Below are 11,795 nucleotides of genomic sequence, written 5' to 3'. Positions count from 1 at the left end.
TAATCCCATCCCCGGGTGATTTATCTGTGAGGAGGCAGGAAGCCACGCAGAAACATCCCAGATCCACGAGGGAGAGAAACGTCGTGATCCACGAGGTAAAGAACACGTCTAATGATGGAGAGTACGGAGGGAAGCGGGGAGGGCGCGCAATCGCAGGAGGGAAAGGTGTTTAAACGTCAAGTCCGGAGGCCGCCGAGGGCACCGCGGCTCGCAGCCCGCCGGGCCCTCGCCCACCCCGGGCGGCGGAAGGAGCGGGCGGGACAGCAGCCCAGCTCCTCCCCGCCTTCCTCCGCCCCCCGCTCCGCGCCGCCCCGGCCCCGCCTCGGTCCGTCCCGGCTCGCGGAGAGGCCGCGGAGCGCCTGGGTGCTCTCGCGCTGGCTCGGAGCCGCCCGCTTCCCCGCGCCTCCTCCCCGTCCTCCGCAACCCGCTCTCGGCGGTGGAGGAGCGCTGCGGGGCGGCGGCGCTGAGGTGAGCGGCCGGGGGGGGGGGGCAGGGCGGGGCGGGGGGTAGCGCGTCCTCGCGGAGGCCGGGCCGGGGCCGGGGGGGCCGCGCCGCCGTTATTCCGTGCCGTCTCCGATCCCGCTCCGCGGGCGATGTTTTATTCACGGCCCGGCTTTGTGCGGGCGGGGCCGGCGCTCGGCTGCGGGCCGGGCGGCGGCGGCGGCGGCGCCGCTTTGCTCGCAGCTCTCCGTCGGGAGCCCGGAGGACGGCGAGCTGCGGATAGAGAGAAAATAAACGCGTCTCCTGATCCGTGGGGCTGGCACCCAGCGCATCGCCGCGGCGGGAACCGGCAGCACTCAGCGCCGCGCGATCACCTGTAGGTGTCAGCCCGGGGCCGGCGGAACCTCAGTCCCGTGCCCCCCCTCCTGCCCCCGTGCCCCCACCCCCGATGCTGGACGCAGCCGTGGCCGCGCGGGCCGGCCGGAGCAGATGGTGAGCCTGGGTCTCGGTTGCTGAGCTCTCCGACCCCCGGCAGCTGAAGCCTAAAGGTGCTAAGATGCTTCTGGGCCAGCGCTGCGTGGTGATGCCCGGCTCTTCTGGAGAACGGAGAGGCTGCCGCCGTGGGCAGTGGTGAGATGGAGCTGGTCGTGTGCTGCGGGAGGCCGGCTGCAATCAATGGGTGGTTTTGTGTTTGCCCCGATGCTGTCTTTTGATTTCTCAGGAGCCGATTGCAGACTGGTGTGAAGTGAGAGATGCTGAAGCATATTCCTTGCCCCCTGCTTTCCTGCTCGCCTGGCCTTCACCTTCCCAGTGCCCTATTTGCTAAGATCTCCGTGGAAACACTCCGCTCGAAGCTTTGCATTTATCCAGGTTTGGGTTTCCCAACCCCGCTGCCTTACAGCCACTGCCAGGCTCTGTGCTCCTCAGCCTCCCATGTGTGGGGGCTGGAGCTGTTTGCCCTTCGGTACACGCCGAGCGCGTCGATGCTGTTTAACCATATATTATCCCAAGCGTTGTATAATGAGGCGGTTCGATTTGTGTAAGACTCTGCGGTGGTGTAATACAGCACAATTATACATCGTCATGTCTAAAGAGCCTTCCAACTACTGCTCTGTCTCGGGAGGTGCTTTGTGAGTGTTGATTTCCAAAGTGGTGTGGGCAGGAGGAGCGGTGCCTGACCCCGGAGCATTCGTGGGAGGGCTGGTGCTTTAAGCTGTAATGTATGGGTGTGACATCACGCAGCCGATAAGCTGTGATGGGATCTGCCATGTCAGTGATGCCCTTTGTTTATGTGCGTGCGGTTACTTGTTTTGAAAATCCATGCTTATCGTTTCCTTCCCCGCCTGCGCGATAGCTGTGAATAAGGCAGAACAGGACAAATGCTAATTGCACGAAGTTGTTTTCTGGCTGAAAACGTTTTGCTTTAGCTCACTCCAGCAGCTTGGGCCAGGTGTGAAGCTGTGATGTGGCATCTGCACGCTGCCACGCATCTCATGCTGCAGCCAGGTGCTCGTGTTTTCTCCTTCCACTCTAGCTTCTGAAGAAGCAGAGTGCTGAAGTGAGCGATTTTTGGCTAATCCATCCTGGAGACGGCAGCTTGGTTATTTAAGGCTGCTGTAGTTTGTTATGCAATCAGATTAACAAAGGTTGAAATGATCATTCAACTTTGGGTAAACAAACGATATTTATAACATCATGGATTAGAGTGACTGCTTACATCAGAGAGATGTGCTGCGGTGAGCATATGGCAGATATTTGGCAGAACGCAAGAGATGGACGTGGTGATGAAGTAAATAGATTTTGGTAAACTTCTCAGTATTATAACACACTTCCAGTGCTTGTCTGTATTCCAGGAGTGTGCTAGATGAAGCCCATATGCATGGGCAAAGTCCTTGCAGCTTCATTTAGCTGGTAAGCAGAGGCCACCGCGGTGCCTGTGCGCTCAGCCCATGGTGCTTGGGGTGCTCAGGTGGCGCAGCCTGAAGATGACCAATACTTGACTGGAGGCTTTCTGAGTAAGAAAAACAACATTGCAAACGCATTTGCAGAAGCTGGCAGCCCCTCAAGCTGCCCATTTTAAGTTGGCTGTCCTCTCCTGTTGTTCCTGTGGAAGAGGCGTTGCTGCAGGAGGAATCTGTGGGCTTTTCTCCCCAGATCTGCTCAGAGAGGAGGCAGTACCACTGGTGCGGCAGAGCTGAGATGGGAGCTGCTAGAAAAAGGGGAAGGTGGGAGACTATGTGGTGAGGAAGTGACTCTGATACGAGGAGCAGAGGGAGGTGTGCAGTATGTGTGTGGAGCCTTGCTGGGGATCTGCTCCATGGTGGAGCTCGTAGTGCAGCCATCTCATGCGGGCTCCGGGACTGCGGAAGCGGAGCGGACCTTGCTCTAAAAATACCCTGGTGTGCCATATGCCTGCTGTTGTTACAGTATGTGATGGCGTCAAGCCACAGGGGGAGCAGTGAATGACTGACTTCTGTCAGCCAGTATTCTGGAGGCCTTCGTGTAGGTGTGGAGCCTGAGCACTTCCAACCTGCCTCTAGCTCAGGGAGCAGTAAGGCACCCTCCTGGATGCTGCGTTTCCATCCTTCAGCAGATGGTAGAGCATCACTGTGTTTGGATACACATCCAAAAATATTCTGGAAAGGGTTTTTTTGTTTGTTTGTTTTAGTTATTGATACTTATTTCCTCGCTGCCTGTTTTTAAGCAGGCATCTAATTGCAATGGGATTTCTCGGGCGCTTGCAAAAGTGTGTTGCTGTGCTGCTGGCTTATCTTTGTGCTGTGTAACGTATTTGCAGCTAAATGTACACAAGCACACTTTGGGTGTGCTGCAGTCTGGAAAGGTACTTTGGGGAGGAGGTAATGCTGTTCAGGCTGTGTAACTTAGGATGCTCAGGGAGGAGGTGGTGTGTAATGTGAGATGGCCTTAAGTCGACTGTATTTCTTCTACTTGCGCTAGTCTGCTCCCACTCCAGCTTATAAACAGCTTGGTGTCTTCTTCAGTTCTGTGCTTTGAAGGAGAGCAGTTGCTCTTGGTGAGCCCAGAGCTCTGTCCAGCTCAGTATGTCTTCTCTGATGGGATACCGCAGGGGCAGGGGCAAACCACCACTACAGAGCATCCCCTGTCCTGGCAAGACCTGAGCATTCCTGGCTCTGGAGGTCCTTGGGCTGGTGGATCCAGGGAGGCTGTTGTGTGGATCAACTTCTCTGCCATTGCCAAATCTGTTTAGAAAACCCTTATGGCATAGCATTAACAGCATCCCGTGTTGGTGAACTTCGGTATAACTGCACTCTGAAAAGAACTTTATTCTACTTTTTTCATTTGCTTGGAGGTCTTGTGATTTTTATCTGAGTTCTGGAAGATTGTTTTCCTTTCCAGACTTTTCAATGGGCAAGTGCTGTCTGGGGATGCTGACGAGCCTTAGAATGCATATACAGACAACCACAGTATGTGAATTCGCAGGCTGTGAATTAATCTACAGTAATTGTGCAGTGGTTGAGGTGTCTGTGTGGGTCATAGTGGTAATAGCTGTTACATTTGGAGCATTAAAAGAAGCCCTCCTAAGGTTTATTCATTCATTCTTTACTGTTCTGGCAGTTTCTGACATCCTGTTGATCAGAATGGGTGGAATTTTCATTTTTTTAAAGGAAATGGAAAGTGTGTGTTTCATCCCTTTCTACAGCCATTGCACCTTTAAGCCATCTATGATTGAAGTGGGGGGAATTTCAGCTTGCTGGTTTGTGAGTGGGATAATAGTAGAATGACCAGACAAACGCTCTGTTTTAAAAATAGAGGCACTTACATAATGATGCTATGGAAAATAGCCAGGCATGCATATGGATAAGATCTTTGCTACAGAGTATTAATCCAGCAGCATCTCCTGCATGCGTCTCTGCTGTACCTTGCTTCAAAGGGAGAATCAGGGAAACCATCCTTTCTGCCTGGCCCTGTTGTGGAGCACTGCTTGTGCTTGGAGCTGCTTTGCAGGGATGTTCCCCTCAGTGTGTGGTTTGTGCTCTGGGTGCTTCTAAGAGTGGAATTTAGGGACTATTGCTAATGAAAACTCAGGCCTGGTGAACATGTCTGGAAGAGCATTGGGATCACATCAGGGTTTTTCCTCTTGTTGTAAAGAGGCCTCTTTTTTTCCTGTCTCTCTAAGAGAAAGCAACAGATGTTCTCTTTTCCCGACATTGATGGGTAAAAAACAAGTTCACTTCAAATGCATATTTAATAGAAAGAATACTGCAGGATCTATATATACGCAGGTGGGCATTTTCCCAGAAGGGTGTGTTGGGCACGGAGGGCTGTAACTATGTTGTTTCTAACCAAAATTCTAGCCCTGAACTATAAATACCATCGCCTCACCCTCTGACTCCATGAAATGAGACGTAGCTGGAACCCAGTCGTACGTCAGGACATGAAAGGACCTTGGTGAACTTGTGCTTTCATAATAAACAAGGAGAAGTTTATCCAAGTTGCCCAACGTACGAGTTTGCCCGCATAAAGACAGCTTTTCATTCAGCGCAGAGGAGGGACTTACCTGTTAGATCTTTCTCCTTCCTATTTTTATCTCATCTCTTTCCAAGTTGTTCTTAATAAAAGCAGGACAGCCTTAATGTAATTGTGGATTTGACAAACAGACCTCTGTGTTCTAGACTCGTAGATTAGATTAGCGAAGCCTGTGCAGTTTGGGACACTGGGATTCTCTCTTCTGTCCATACCCAACTTGCACCCTGCTGCTTAATTTTGCCTGCGGGTCTGCTTGTCTCAGCTGTGTCTTCACGTGAAGGCAGCCGATGCACACTGAGCATGCTGATGAGATGTGCAGGAGCTGGGGCTCTGCTGCAGATGGGTTTGCTCAGCCCTGCCTCTGGAAGCCACCCCCAGCAGCAGCAGGATGCTCGGAGGCAGGAGTGGATGGCGTTTGAAGCTTCTGCTCGTGGGCAGGCACGTGCTGCTGAAGGACAGGGTCTGCTCTCTTCTTCCAGTGCTGTTACGCTTGTTAGGTATGCACACAGGAGCTGTGGTCTGGTGGATGCCCGGAGGCTCAGCTTTCTCTTCTGAGCCTTTATTTTTGCAGGAATCTGAAAGAGCAGAAATGCGGCTGTTGAATAAGCCAGACCCCATCCAGGGGAGCAGGTCTGGCTGCTTTCCCCTTCACCTACCTCCAAAGTGTGCAGAGCAGGAACTCATATGAGTATTTTGGGGATTTGTTATGTTTGTGGGCTAAAGAAAAGGCAGCCAGAGTTTTCTAATATTGTCTCTGTTGTTTTTTTCCACTCGGAGTTCTTAAGCAGTTAGTTTTTCCTTATGATGTATGTTTTTCCAGTTGCTCCCCGGCTGTCAAAACGTGGGACCCTCGGTCACATAAAGGTGGCTGGCCTGTGTTACTGCAGTGAAAATCCAAACCTCCCGATGATAATTTCTATTGGTTCTCCTCTCTTAGAAATAAAAAGAAACCATATTCTTTCTACTTCAGTCGTGTTAGATAAGATATGTCTTTGAGATTAAAAAGCCCTGATGCTGGTGGGAGGAAGGAGGGCATTTCTTTTGTCTGAAACATTGCAGCAGAGGATACTAATTAAAAACAAACAAATTGGGTTTGGGGAGAGCCTTCCTTTGCCCTCGCGCAGTGAAAACGGTTTGGAAGAGCTGCAAGAACGACACCCGCAGGTGTTTGAACAGAGATAAATCAGCTCCTGGCTGCCCAAGATCTTCCTTCTCCAGACTGCAGAAATCTGCCAGGAAAGCTTTTGAAATGGCAAGAGCCAGTCTGCATGTTCTGGAGCAGATTGTGTACCGGGGACCACGGCACAGCCCTGAGCAAAAACGTCAGCAGAGCGGAGCGACTGTCATCCCCAACACCAACAGACAGACTCCATCGGCCTGCCAGGGCGGCCGCGGATGACGCAACGCTAATGGGCAGATCGTGGTGATCGTCAGCTGAGGATGTAGGGTTTGTTTATTGTTCTCCCCCAGTGACAGAAGCTGACTGTGAGGCGGATTTTCCTACAGCACTCTGCGTCTTCGGCGTTTTGGCAAGAGTGAGAGTATTTCCTAAAAAAAAATGGAATAAGAGGCCTCAGGCTTAGTAACAGCGTTTATGAGAATAATAAATGCTCAGCCTTGTCAAGCTACGTTTAGTTGTGCATTTATTTTGGGGATTTTTACGAGCATAATGGAAAATAATGCTCTTGATGCTTCACTGGGGTTGCAATGGGATTTGGAGGACCTAATTTCCCTAAGACTTGGAAAATCCTGTTCTTCCTGTTGTAGTTTTTGTTTTCCTTTACATTTATGTACTAGTCTCTGAGTCTTTTCTCTTCCACGAGCGATGCTCTGGTGTTAGCAGAGAAATAGTTGAAAGGCCAGTGCACTGAGTGAACATGAGCTGGAGCTTCCAAGGTGTGCTGGGAGGCGTGTGGGGATAGCATGGAGTGAGATTTGTTTGGCATTAGGGCAGAAATCTGTGGCTGAGCCCTGGAGAGAGAGCTGTGCAGCTTGTCCTGCCCTGCAGTGCTCTGTGAAGTCTCTTCTTCAGCCCGAGTCCAGGGATCAGGCTGATGTCCTTGTGACTGCCTTTTTTCCTGTGCTTCTTCTGCAGTTTCTTGTTGTTTGGGCAGCCGTGGCCTTAAAAATACCTCTGGAGGTGAGCAGCTTCCCAGAAGGTCGTTAGAAACTTAATGCTACTATTCAGTAAGCTTTGTGAGTTACCTGGAACACAAATAACAGTGCTGACTACTGCTTTTCAATTATTAATTTTTGTACAGTGTGTTTTTGGCTACTTAAGGTTGGTTGTCTATGCAAAGTGGCTCCATAAAATGCAAATTGTTAGCTTCTATGTGGGTCAGAAAGCGTTATGTGCTTCGTGCAACTCTCGTAGTTAAGCGGCCTTCTTTGTTAGCCAAATAATTTAAGCACCGGTTGACTCTTAGCAGTGTCAAAAACACAGTAATTCTTACCCAGTGTAAATAAAGCGTCTGGGCTTTGAACGATGACTGCAGGTTTTGGCTGGGAAACTATTTTTGGGCTTCAGGCACAGCCCGAGGCAGGGGGACGGATGCCGTGCTCCTGGAATGGCGTCAGGCCGGAGGATGACTCAGTCAGCCAGCACTTCCTCATCACGAAGGTAGGGATTCACCACAGGTCTGTGTCAGCAGTGAGCAGCCGCCCTCTTGCTGCTGATTCAGCCACCCAACCATACGTAGGACTGCACACCTAGCCCGGCCTGCTGCGGCCCTCCCAGCTCCCTGCCCACCCTGTGCTGCCCGGGGTGTGGGTGCAATGGTGAGCCATCCTTCCTCACCTTTCTGCTGGCTGCCAGCGCAGATCTTGTCCTCGCGGATGGATGTGCTGTGTCTGGGGGTTGGATGCAGTTCCTGTTGAGTCAAGCCTGCGCGTTGCCCGTGGGGTTTGGTGCAGGGTTCTGAGGTTGGAGCAATAGCAAAGGTGGCCGAATCAGCATGCTGTGCTATTGCCAGTGGGGAAAATGGGTCCCAACCCATGTGGCCCTGCCCTGTTCTCCTTTTGTAGGCAGAACAGGTTGGGCAGCAGCAAGGAGGTAGAAGAAGGTGGGGTTTGCCAAGGATGCTCATTAACCCTGCGGGCAGAGGACTCCAGTTTTTTGGGGTTTCATGGTAGAGGAGGAGGACTTTCTTTGCTCCTGGTGTTATCGAGTGATTAATAAGAGGAAGGCAAATAGTTGTATGGCTGTCTTTCTCTTCCTGCTTGCCCTCCAAAGATACCCTTGGGTGCAATACTTCCTATTCTAACACCTGGTTTGGACATAAAGCACTTCGTTCTGGCTATGTAAGTGATCAATGTCGCAGCTAAGACTAAGATGGAGAGAGCATCCTCATGACAGTATCTTGTGTTCTTTCTTGTACCCTTCTTTTCCAACAGCTCCCACAACCCTAGAAAGTCACAGAAAGAGCCACTTGCTTTTTCTTGCCATCACAACCCTTTCCTTTTTCCGAGGAGGGCAATACCAAGTTAACTGCTGTTTTTTTCCATGCTGAAACCAAATACGCGAGAACCAAAGCACTAGTGAGGCTTTCTTGCATTTAGCAGATGCTTTGAGAAGGCCCATAGGAGTGGTGTTACCAGCTTCCCAGGACGTGGCCTTTTCCAAGCAGACAGCATGTTTTTGTGGTGCTTGTGAGAAGCAGGGATGTAGCACTGGAGGTTGTGGGTGGATTCACCACGTCGAGGAGCCCATCCAAGGCCGAATCTATGTGGATTTTCTCAGCCTGTGTGGTGATTCTCCTTTTGATCTCAGCTGTGACTCTGAACATCCTGAGGAGCAAAAGCCACAAATGAGAAAGGAGGCGGCCCTGCAGACTCTTTGCCTCTGCTCTGAGGGCTCCTACCTGGTGAATCACATGCCCCGTTTGCTGCAGGGCTTTCTGAACAAGCACAGTGGTGTTCTCTATGCTTTTCCAGACATTCAGTGTCCTTTTCTTCTCTTTCCCAGCTATAATCTATTTGTTCTTTCTCCTTTCACTCTTACAATACCAGTGATAGCTCATGAACTTGCTTGGGACACGTTCTATACAAAAATGGATCTTATTGCTTTGAAAATGCTGAGGGTGGCTGTGGAAAAGTGACCCGTGTGCTTCACAGTCTGCTTCTTTGATGCCAGCTCATCAAACTCCAGCTCTTATGCTGCGTGCTGAGCAGGCTTCCTAGGAGTGCAGAGTGAGCTGAGGTGCCTGTGGGAGTGCTGATCTGGCCTCAGATTCATGGGGAAAAACAGTGTTGGAGGAGACACAGGCACCTTGCTGTAGCCTCAGACTGCCCAGCTGGTTTTGTAACTCCATTTGAATGTTAAAGGAGAGACAGAAGTCAGGAGCTGTGTTTGTATGGCAGCGTGTGCCTTTCGGTATGTGGGCTTGTGGGCCGGATAGCCTTTCAGTTCCTAAAGGGAGCCTACAAACAGGAGGGGAATCAACTCGGTGAAAGGGTTGATAACTGCAGGACAAGGGGAAATGGTTTTAAGTGGAGGGAGGGAAGATTTAGGTTGGAATCTCAGTAGCTTAGTTTTGTTCTCCCAACAGATGTGCTTCCCAAGGACTACTTTTGAGTTGGTAGTTCTGAAGAAGAGCATTTCCTGTTCCTGCCTGCAGCCAGTGTTACTGCTCTCCATGCAGTCCTGGGTGCGTTTCCCAGTGCCTGCTGCAGCCGCTCCCTCCATGCTGCTGCTGATTGATGGAGGCTTTCTGCTGCTAATAACTATAAACAAGCAAATCTGACTCATTGGTCATGGAAGGCTGAAGCACAATCAAATACTGTGGGTATGTTAATTTGTTTACATATAGCAAAATTATGTAAATATCAATGCAGATTAGGTTTAGGCCCTTTGTGTGCTTTGCGTTCAGTACCTTGGAGCCAAAATTTGGTATTGCTGAAGTCACAGAGCTTAGAAACTGTGGGATTTAGCTTCTAAATGTTTAGAGATACAGTGGGTTTTAATACTGTTAAGTGCTTTAGAAGAAGGATTTCTGATGGCTTTTGGTGGCTATTACCATGAAAGCCATAATCACGGACATGCAAAAGGACACAGCAAGGTGAAAGCACGCCCTTCCAACCCTCTGACTGCTGTGTAAAGGTGCATGGCTCCCATGCCCACCCTGCTCCTGGGTGCTCTGCTGCTCTCTCTGCAGCCTCACACAGGCCAGCACCCAGGGCTTCTCTGTTAGCATGAACAGAGACACTGGAGAAGTTCCAGCTAGTGGCTGGCAGTGCAATGCCCAGCACTGGAGGTGGGGGCATCACTAAGAGTTCTCCCTTAGTTCTGCTGTGTACAAAGATTGCTTTCCTATCACTTTGAGGATAGGGACAGATCCTGGGCAAGTGGTTTCTGTGTCATCATCATCAGGGGCCAGTATCAAAGAGAAGAGAAATGGTACGGAGAGTGAGCACACTGCAGTTGTTCGTGGATGCATAGAAGGAGATGACAAGACAGAGGGCTGCAGGTGAGATGTGAAGGGCAGAACAGCTGGCAGCAGGAGGCTGGAGATGTGGGCAGGAGGCAGCAAGATACTAACAAAACTTACAGGAGGCACTGACTGTTGGGAAGGATTGTGTAAGGGAACCCACGTGGTTTGCATTACTCTCTCAAGGTGTGTGGCCAAGCAGGCAGAAATGATAAAATACTTCCTTCTGTTCTTTATGTGGTGTGCAGTGTGAGTAAAAGTCTTCTGAGTGAGAGGCTCTGGACCAGAGGAGTTTAGGGTAAGTTGAGGTGGCAGAAAGCTGACTCTTGGAGTGCTTTTCCTTCTGCAGGTGGAAGTGCAAGCACCCAGCCTGCTGAACAGCAAGGGCAGAGGCTACAGCCAGAGGTGGTGGTTGCACGACCCAAAGCTTGCTGTAGGGCTGGTCTCCTCTTGGTGCTGGTGGCTGCGTGAGACATTGAAACGTGGGTCTGGTTCTTTGAGCACTGCTCTTTTTAAAGGCAGAGATGTAATTGGGCTTTGTTCAACTGAGAGATTTGTTGGTTGAGTCATGCAGAGCAGCATCATAAGCTATGGGCTGGAAGAGGAAAGCAAGAATTTGGTGTACATTTCAGGCTTCTTTGCAGTGCTGGAGATCAGTCAGAAAGGTGAGGACTGGAGTGTGTTTGTTTAATGCACCTTACTGACTCTTCCTGTCTTTTTTTTCAGGTGGAAACACTAATGCCCCACTTAGCCAGACAGGAGCTGTATTTCCTCTGATCTCTGCTGGTGCCCAATGCTTGTTCCCTAAGCTCTCTCTCCCAGTAATGACCTGAAAGCTGGTGTTATGTCCAAATAATCATCACCTGCGGTAAATTTCTGATGCTCAGGAATACTGCTTGGCACTCCAGCATTTGAAACTGCAAGGCAGACAAGTAGGTGTGCAAAGGCAAAGCAATGACAGCAAGATTAAAGGAATTATATTTGATTGTGGTATAGTTGTAGCTGGTCCAGAAGTGTGTCTTTGTGGGGAAACTAAGGATGAAGCTTTGTGGATGAGCCTTTGCTTGTTGAGCATGGGCTGGGGGTTGGGTACAGGAGGCCACAGGCTCATGGTGGCACTGCCAGGTGTTGGGAAGCAGGGAGCAGTGCCTGGCCCTGCAAGCAAAGGCGGCATGAATGAGCTTTCTCTCGTGATTTTGGAAGTTCTGCTGGTTAATAGTCCCACTGATGTGCCTGCTTTGTAGGGCTGAGCTTGCTTGCTTGCATTTCTGTTTCCTGTCTACCACCCAGACTCCCTGTGTTGTGCAGCAGACCTGCAAACCCTAAGCAGCGTGAGTTTCCATGGAGCTTCCTGTTGCCACTTGTGCAGGCACACAGTGTGTTTGACAGGCTGCGTGCTGGCAGGATGCCACAGGGCAG

General features: G+C 50.7%; 1 protein-coding gene across 3 annotated transcripts in view; it reads left to right on the top strand.

Annotated features, from left to right (window-relative positions):
* The first annotated feature begins 365 nt into the window (after positions 1 to 365).
* CUNH1orf21 (chromosome unknown C1orf21 homolog) overlaps positions 366 to 11,795 on the top strand; it is an 89,037-nt gene continuing 77,607 nt past the window's right edge. The window contains exons 1-2 of one of the 3 annotated variants that reach the window (XM_042873855.1): positions 370 to 468; positions 11,103 to 11,308. The gene's annotated coding sequence lies outside the window, so the exon portion shown is untranslated. Of the gene's footprint in view, positions 469 to 9,687; positions 9,735 to 11,102; positions 11,309 to 11,795 lie in introns of those variants that run through there. The other 2 variants (XM_042873854.1, XM_042873853.1) reach the window with 2 other exon arrangements.

Source organism: Lagopus leucura, unplaced genomic scaffold, assembly GCF_019238085.1.
Source record: "Lagopus leucura isolate 7727_CA_CO unplaced genomic scaffold, USGS_WTPT01 Super-Scaffold_100009, whole genome shotgun sequence".
Taxonomy (NCBI): Eukaryota; Metazoa; Chordata; class Aves; order Galliformes; family Phasianidae; genus Lagopus; species Lagopus leucura.
The sequence above is the reverse complement of the archived record's forward strand: the minus strand, read 5'-3'. Positions and strand labels throughout refer to the sequence as shown.